The 8247-nt window shown below is 41.0% G+C and overlaps 1 long non-coding RNA gene across 5 annotated transcripts; it reads right to left on the reverse strand.

The window, feature by feature from the left end:
* Positions 1 to 792: 792 nt before the first annotated feature.
* LOC127317648 (uncharacterized) lies at positions 793 to 5471 on the reverse strand. 5 transcript variants are annotated; one of them, XR_007861364.2, is made up of 8 exons: positions 5127 to 5471; positions 4921 to 5031; positions 4194 to 4552; positions 3938 to 4072; positions 3757 to 3816; positions 3393 to 3678; positions 2813 to 2943; positions 793 to 1555 (listed from the first exon to the last, which is right to left on the reverse strand). It is a non-coding gene; the product is annotated as an uncharacterized lncRNA (long non-coding RNA). The 5 variants fall into 5 exon arrangements; XR_007861346.2 differs by having other exon boundaries at positions 794 to 1242; positions 1433 to 1555; positions 3393 to 3816; XR_007861353.2 differs by having other exon boundaries at positions 794 to 1555; positions 3393 to 3816; positions 4334 to 4552.
* Positions 5472 to 8247: the final 2776 nt, after the last annotated feature.

Here is an 8247-nt window from a genome sequence, read left to right on the forward strand (position 1 = left end):
GTGCCACGGTATCCACACTCTGCGTCCTCCCTTCTTTGGGACCTGCCCGATCAAGCTTCCACTCTCAATTTGGAGTTCAACTTATGATTTGCCGTCTCTTTTTAGTATTGTGTTTATATTTAGTAAGAAATCCTCATAAATAGTGTAATTAACGGACGAAGTACTCCGTAATAATAGTCTAATAGATGAGTTGTTTGTGGAGCGAGCCCAAGACTTTGTCACGGAGCTCGTCGAATGCTTCTGATGGTTGCCATGTAGAACCTCCACGACGAAGCCAACAGGAAGAGGAAGCGCCCGGGATACCATCGGCGGACTGAGCATTCCACGCAACCACGCTCTCGGTGTCGGGGATGTTGATGAACGACTACTTCCTAGAGGTACGTGTATATCCCCGCATCTATATATTCCGTAGACGCTACCGGGTGAGGGGATAACTCTTCGTCCATACTAGTAAAATGCCCGTGCGTTGCCACGGGAAAACAAAATATAAGATGTGATTTCATTTTACTGCACGAGATAAGTTCGACGATTTATAGTATTCGACCTAATACTATACTTTGATATTTTTATCCTTACACCTAACCACTCTTAACCCCTCTGATGACCAACCATGTATGTTCTTTATCTCCCTTTACATATTCATCTCTTGTATAGTGTGTAATCTAACGAATTCCAACCATGTTAGTCATCTTTGCTTAAAATAATTAGCAACACTTTAATGTAAGCATGTTAATAATAAGAATAGTTTCGTTAATACTAAACCAACTCTGAAAAATGCACCAATCTTAAACAATAACACAAAATGCAAAAGTCAATAAAAAATATAGAGTGCCTCTCTTTCCTATACACTTTGTTCTTTTCTATAAACTTTATGCATTTTTATAAGTATTTTATAGGAACTATATTGACACTCTAGATTTCCTAACCACTCTTAACCCCTCCGATGACCAACAGTTTATTATAAATCGTTTATATCCTCTCGTAAGTGGATATCAAACATTTCTCTGCAAACACACAAGATTCCTATGCATGTGCTTCATTACATTTTTCCTCAAGAGAAGTGGACACCAAGCAATAATAAGCGGCCTCATCAAGCTTCAGTCGCATCGGTTTCATCTCTTAGAAACATTCCAATGCTCCATCTGGAAGTGATGCATTTGCCAACCTTTAATCGAGGTAGTATACATCTTGAGATTAGGCTCCAGACCTTCATTTGCCATTTCTTATATCACCTTATGTGCTCTATACAAATAAATAATTTAACTGAGATACATCAATGGGTAGTGTGCAAAGAAGGGCCAAATAGAATTATTTGTCTATTAGTAAATTCCAAATTATAATAAGATTAAGCCATGTAGGATAAATTTCATCGTGCTAGAAAAAATTGACTCATGTGAGATGGAATTGCAATATCCTTGCAACATTTCTATACTTGCATTTCTCCTGCTTTGCAGCATGATGTAAGAGGTATATGTTTGAATGTGACAAAGGACTCAATATTCTGAATTGTTCCGTCAAGTATACTGCCTGGCAAACATCTCCCATCCGTGCCCACCTAGAGAAAAGACCGTGATTAGACAACCTCAAAACAACGAATAATCATTTGGTTTTGTGAAGCACATACTGTGATATAGAGGTACACAAATGACCAAAGTAATACGTTGTAACTTGTAAGAAGAGTTTGAAAAACATTGATGACCAAAGTAATACGGCTCATTTGGTTTTGTGAAGACCCTGCAAAACAATCAGAAAAATAAATCTATATTTTCGCAACCCCCACCGCTTCCCAACAAGTAGCACCACACACGAGTAAAAAATAATCTGAATCCTCTCTGCTTTTTCATGCAGCAAGCACAGCTAAGCAAAATAGCATCTATCTGCTCTTAAATGACTGCTCTCGAACAAGCCGTAGGACATAGCGTTAGGATTCTCGCAATGCTCACAATCACAAGGCCTGGACTCCATCACCCTACTCACGCCGTGGCTCATATGGAAACACCGCAATGCCTACGTCTTTGACAGAAGCCAGCCATCGATCTTTCGATTGGTGGACGACATCATGGAGGAGGCAGTTCAGTGGGCTAAGGGTTTAAGGGTAGTGCTGCCGACAACCTGGGACGTGCACTGATGTTTTTTTCCTTTTCTGTTCTCCCCCTCTTAGGAGGCTTGTAAAACTCCCTATCTTTTTAATGCAATGAAACGCAAAAGTTTTTTGCGTTTTCTCGAAAAAAAAAACAATTTCCACGACAGAATATTTGGGGCTACTATGCAAAACCATTTACCATACTGTCACTGCCAACGACCCAAACTAAGATGCTGGTTCAGACAATAAATGTACTAAATATATCTACATTTTCTTAGTATTTATTACCATGACAAATGGTTGAAATATCAATTAAGTTAGGCAAAATGTAATACAACTACTCTTCATGATGTTTCGAACATATCACAATAACATGTTCAATATATCGTATTGATATTTATAGAAGTCAAGTAGCTTGTTCATAAAATGATGGTACAGTTTACACAAAGCTTTTTAGCATAATGGCAAGCCAATTCATAAAACAACATTAAATATCTCTCTACTTGATTCGGCGCTTGGAAGATTCCAAAATACCTCCTGATACTACTAAATTTGATGATTAATTTCTTCAGAGAATGTATTGAAGAATGAAATAACAATGCAGTGAAATGAATAGTATGGAATAGGATAAGTTAGGCAATGTGCAAAAATAAGACTAATCCTTATGACTTCAGATGGGGATGAATCAATCTAACAAAAAAAAGATAAAGAGAAAGGAAAGAGGCACACCTAGGTTTGTTATGTGGGCAGCAACACTATGTAAGAAAAGAAAGAAATATTAGCTTCAGATACGAAGAGTTCACTTCCTAATCATAGAGCATCCTCCGCATTTTTGAATTTGATACTTTTGTTACTCTGATCTGTATACATATATGAAGGTACGTCATATATACGTGTCAAATTACATATCAGATTCAAAAATTAATAAGGCATATGCAAGTACTTTCATCGTGTCAACTTACACTTCACAGCATAAAAAGAAGGATTCAAAATTAGTTCCAAGTATACAGTGATAGAAATGATTTTCCCTTTTACTTCAATTAAGCGGCACTTCGTTCATAAACAGTGAAACGTGCACAAACAACACACAATCTGTAGTTAATATAAACATCAAATTAGGAATCTGGCCCAATATCAGTTTCTCAACCATTGAGTCAGCTGTGTCGACTAACTGCATAACATGGAACTTTTGGGCCTATGTATCAATCATTAAGAATGACAACAATATTTTGGTGATATGCATACAAGATATGGTATGATCTTAGTGTCACGAGAAACAAAAAGAAAAGGTGGAACATATGGGGAGCACATGGAGACTAAGATCATGTCATGAAAACGTGCCTTCTCGCCCTTCATTCATTCACCTGAAGCTGTAGCGACCTTGTTTTGATCACCTGCTTCGTTGACCTCCGAGGAAATATCGGTTGTAGGCCTGTGATATGACAAAACTGGAGGAAGGTAAACCAATATAAACGACATAATTTGGTGGTTTATGCTTGCCTTTGTGGACATAACGGTCTGTCGAACTTTGGGAGGGACTGTGCTTGTCGCAACATGGTCTTCTTAGATGCTTCGGCGGCCTTCTCTTTCTCGATCTTCGCACACATATTAGAAAAAGTGCTTACACTTGCACCACTGCAACCTCTGAGATTGTGAGGATCAGGTGGATATACCTTTTGCGAAAATTCATTCTCCTCTTGCGACTTCTTGTAGCTTATCTCCTTCTCATTTACCTGTATCGGAATGAAATGATCAATGAAACCTCCTAATCAATCTACTATTTTCAGAGGTATCACCGATATTTCCCAGCTCCGCAATGAACGATAGAAAGAGCATACTGCCAAAATCACTTACCGTGGCATATTAGAAAAAAGTGCTTACACTTGCACCACTGCAACCTCTGAGATTGTGAGGATCAGGTGGATATACCTTTTGCGAAAATTCATTCTCCTCTTGCGACCTCTTGTAGCTGATCTCCTTCTCATTTACCTGTATCGGAATGAAATGATCCGTGAAACCTCCTAATCAATCTACTGTTTTCAGAGGTATGACTGATATTTCCTAGCTCCGCAATGAACGATAGAAAGATCATACTGCCAAAATCACTTACCATGGTATACAATTCTGATCTTTGAATTGTCCTCTCATCGACGTGTAATTCAAACTGTCCCACTTCAGTAAGAGGCTTCCGCTCCTTCTTCAGAAAGATTATTGGTATCCCAACTACCAAATTAAGAGGCTATTACTAACCTTCCTACCAGAAAAAAAAGATGTCCTAGAACAAATGATTTCATCTGCTACTTGCTCCTTCGATATGGGTTTTGTCTTGACAATTGTCCTCTCGGCCTCTTCAGAATCCTCTCTCTTTCATCCAGCAACTTCTGATGCTCCACTTCCATGTCTGACCAAGCTCTCTCACTGAAAACTTTCTGGCCACGTGCATGGTTTCAGTTTAGGCTTTGGTGACACCTGAGAGAAAAATGTAGTTCCATGTTAAGAGATGGCCTGCAACAAGGATATATTCAGCATATACCACTTGTTAATAGTAGGTACATAAAGATGCAACTGATCCACCTCTTCTAAATTTGAATAAGTTATGATCAGGGGCTAAGGATTAAAGACTGTATTCTCGAGTTCATTAAACTAATTGGAGTATAAGGAAGCCAAACCTATATAAGCATCTTACAAGAATTACGAAGTCCAGCCAGGAAGTTTCTACCATATCAGCATTGCTACGAGTTCTAGGAAAACATCTTACACTTTGTTATTCATGTTTCTCTTAAGGATATATAATGAGAAATGATTTCATGAATTGAAAATAGAAAACAAACGCTTACAGTGAACTGAATGGACGCATGACATAGCACTACCAGTCTGCCTTGCAAAAGATTCACGGACAGGCTGCATGTTCTCGACACAAGATCCCGAACTGAATCATCCGCCTATGTCTGTAACAAAAACACGAAGTTTAAACATGAAAAATTGGACCTGGACACTATTTGAATGCAGAACATAAAACAGAATAGGACGAACTCAGACTGACAGATCTAGTCCACACGTGATGCCCGCGGTCGACGGCCTTAGCGAGCTCCCAAGTGAGTAATTCCATCCCCGCCACGAGGCGAATCCACAGCGTCTCTCCCCCTTTCGTCCGTCCCCAACCCATTGACAAAGTAGTCGCGGGCGACGGCGGCCTTGGCGAGCGCACAGGGGAGCAGCTCGCTCCCGCCGCCCTAGAGGCTCACCCACCGGCGGTTTGGGAGGCGGGGGATGGGGGAGATGACGCCCGCCAGGCGAGGATCTCCAAGATGGGAGGTGGGAGTTGACGTTGAGAGAGGAGACGTAGGAGAGCAAGTCAGAGGCCGCAGCGGTGGCCTTTGTCGGCGCAGGCGCATGATGACGCGTAAAGCACACGCTCGTTGGGAACCCCAAGTGGAAGGTGTGATGCGTACAGCAGCAAGTTTCCCTCAGTAAGAAACCAAGGTTTATCGAACCAGTAGGAGTCAAGAAGCACGTTGAAGGTTGATGGCGGCGAGATGTAGTGCGGCGCAACACCAGGGATTCCGGCGCCAACGTGGAACCTGCACAACACAACCAAAGTACTTTGCCCCAACGAAACAGTGAGGTTGTCAATCTCACCGGCTTGCTGTAACAAAGGATTAACCGTATTGTGTGGAAGATGATTGTTTGCAGAAAATAGTAGAACAAGTATTGCAGTAGATTGTATTTCAGTAAAGAGAATTGGACCGGGGTCCACAGTTCACTAGAGGTGTCTCTCCCATAAGACAAACAGCATGTTGGGTGAACAAATTACAGTTGGGCAATTGACAAATAAAGAGAGCATGACAATGCACATACATATCATGATGAGTATAGTGAGATTTAATTGGGCATTACGACAAAGTACATAGACCGCCATCCAACTGCATCTATGCCTAAAAAGTCCACATTCAGGTTATCATCCGAACCCCCTCCAGTATTAAGTTGCAAAGCAACAGACAATTGCATTAAGTATGGTGCGTAATGTAATCAACAACTACATCCTTAGACATAGCATCAATGTTTTATCCCTAGTGGCAACAGCACAACACAAGCTTAGAACTTTGTCATCACTGTCCCGGTGTCAATGCGAGCATGAACCCACTATCGAGCATAAGTACTCCCTCTTGGAGTTACAAGCATCTACTTGGCCAGAGCATCTACTAGTAACGGAAAGCATGCAAGATCATAAACAACACGTAGATATAACTTTGATAATCAACATAACAAGTATTCTCTATTCATCGGATCCCAACAAACGCAACATATAGAATTACAGATAGATGATCTTGATCATGTTAGGCAGCTCACAAGATCCGACAATGATAGCACAATGGGGAGAAGACAACTATCTAGCTACTGCTATGGACCCATAGTCCAGGGGTAGACTACTCACACATCACACCGGAGGCGACCATGGCGGCGTAGAGTCCTCCGGGAGATGATTCCCCTCTCCGGCAGTCTTGGAGGCGATCTCTGGATCCCCCGAGATGGGATCGGCGTTGGCGGCGTCTCACGGAAGGTTTTCCGTATCGTGGCTCTCGATCGGGGGTTTCGTCACGGAGGCTATTTGTAGGCGGAAGGGCAGGTCAAGAGGCGGCACGGGGCCCCACACCCACGGGGCCGCGCGGCCAAGGGGGGCCGCGCCGCCTAGGGTGTGGCCCCCTCGTGGCCCCTCTTCGTCTCTCCTTCGGACTTGGAAGCTTCGTGGAAAAATAGGCCCCTGGGCTTTGATTTCGTCCAATTCCGAGAATATTTCCTTACTAGGATTTCTGAAACCAAAAACAGCAGAAAAAGACAGCGGCACTTCGGCATCTTGTTAATAGGTTAGTTCCGAAAATGCACGAATATGACATAAAGTGTGCATAAAACATGTAGATAACATCAATAATGTGGCATGGAACATAAGAAATTATCGATACGTCGGAGACGTATCAGCATCCCCAAGCTTAGTTACGCTCGTCCCAGCAGGTAAAACGATAACACGAGATAATTTACGGAGTGACATGCCATCATAATCTTGATCATAATATTTGTAAAGCATATGTAGTGAATGCAGCGATCAAAACAATGTATATGACATGAGTAAACAAGTGAATCATAAAGCAAAGACTTTTCATGAATAGCACTTCAAGACAAGCATCAATAAGTCTTGCATAAGAGTTAACTCATAAAGCAATAATTCATAGTAAAGGCATTGAAGCAACACAAAAGAAGATTAAGTTTCAGCGGTTGCTTTCAACTTGTAACATGTATATCTCATGGATATTGTCAACATAGAGTAATATAATAAGTGCAATAAGCAAGTATGTAGGAATCAATGCACAGTTCACACAAGTGTTTGCTTCTTGAGGTGGAGAGAAATAGGTGAACTGACTCAACATTGAAAGTAAAAGAATGGTCCTCCATAGAGGAAAAGCATCGATTGCTATATTTGTGCTAGAGCTTTGATTTTGAAAACATGAAACAATTTTGTCAACGGTAGTAATAAAGCATATGCATCATGTAAATTATATCTTATAAGTTGCAAGCCTCATGCATAGTGTACCAATAGTGCCCGCACCTTGTCCTAATTAGCTTGGACTACCTGGATTATCACCGCAATACATATGTTTTAACCAAGTATCACAAAGGGGTACCTCTATGCCGCCTGTACAAAGGTCTAAGGAGAAAGCTCGCATTTGGATTTCTCGCTTTTGATTATTCTCAACTTAGACATCCATACCGGGACAACATAGACAACAGATAATGGACTCCTCTTTTAATGCTTTAAGTATTCAACAACAGTTAATTCTTTTCTCATTAGAGATTTGAGGATGTTTGTCCAAAACTAAAACTTCCACCATGGATCATGACTTTAGTTAGCGGCCCAATGTTCTTCTCTAACAATATGCATGCTCAAACCATTCAACTCAGTGTAGATCGCCCTTACTTCAGACAAGACGAACATGCATAGCAACTCACATGAAATTCAACAATGAAAAGTTGATGGCGTCCCGATAAACATGGTTATCGCACAACAAGCAACTTAATAAGAGATAAAGTGCATAATTACATATTCAATACCACAATAGTTTTTAAGCTATTTGTCCCATGAGCTATATATTGCAAAGGTGAATGATGGA

The sequence above is a fragment of the Lolium perenne genome, chromosome 1 (genome assembly GCF_019359855.2).
Source record: "Lolium perenne isolate Kyuss_39 chromosome 1, Kyuss_2.0, whole genome shotgun sequence".
NCBI classification, from domain to species: Eukaryota; Viridiplantae; Streptophyta; class Magnoliopsida; order Poales; family Poaceae; genus Lolium; species Lolium perenne.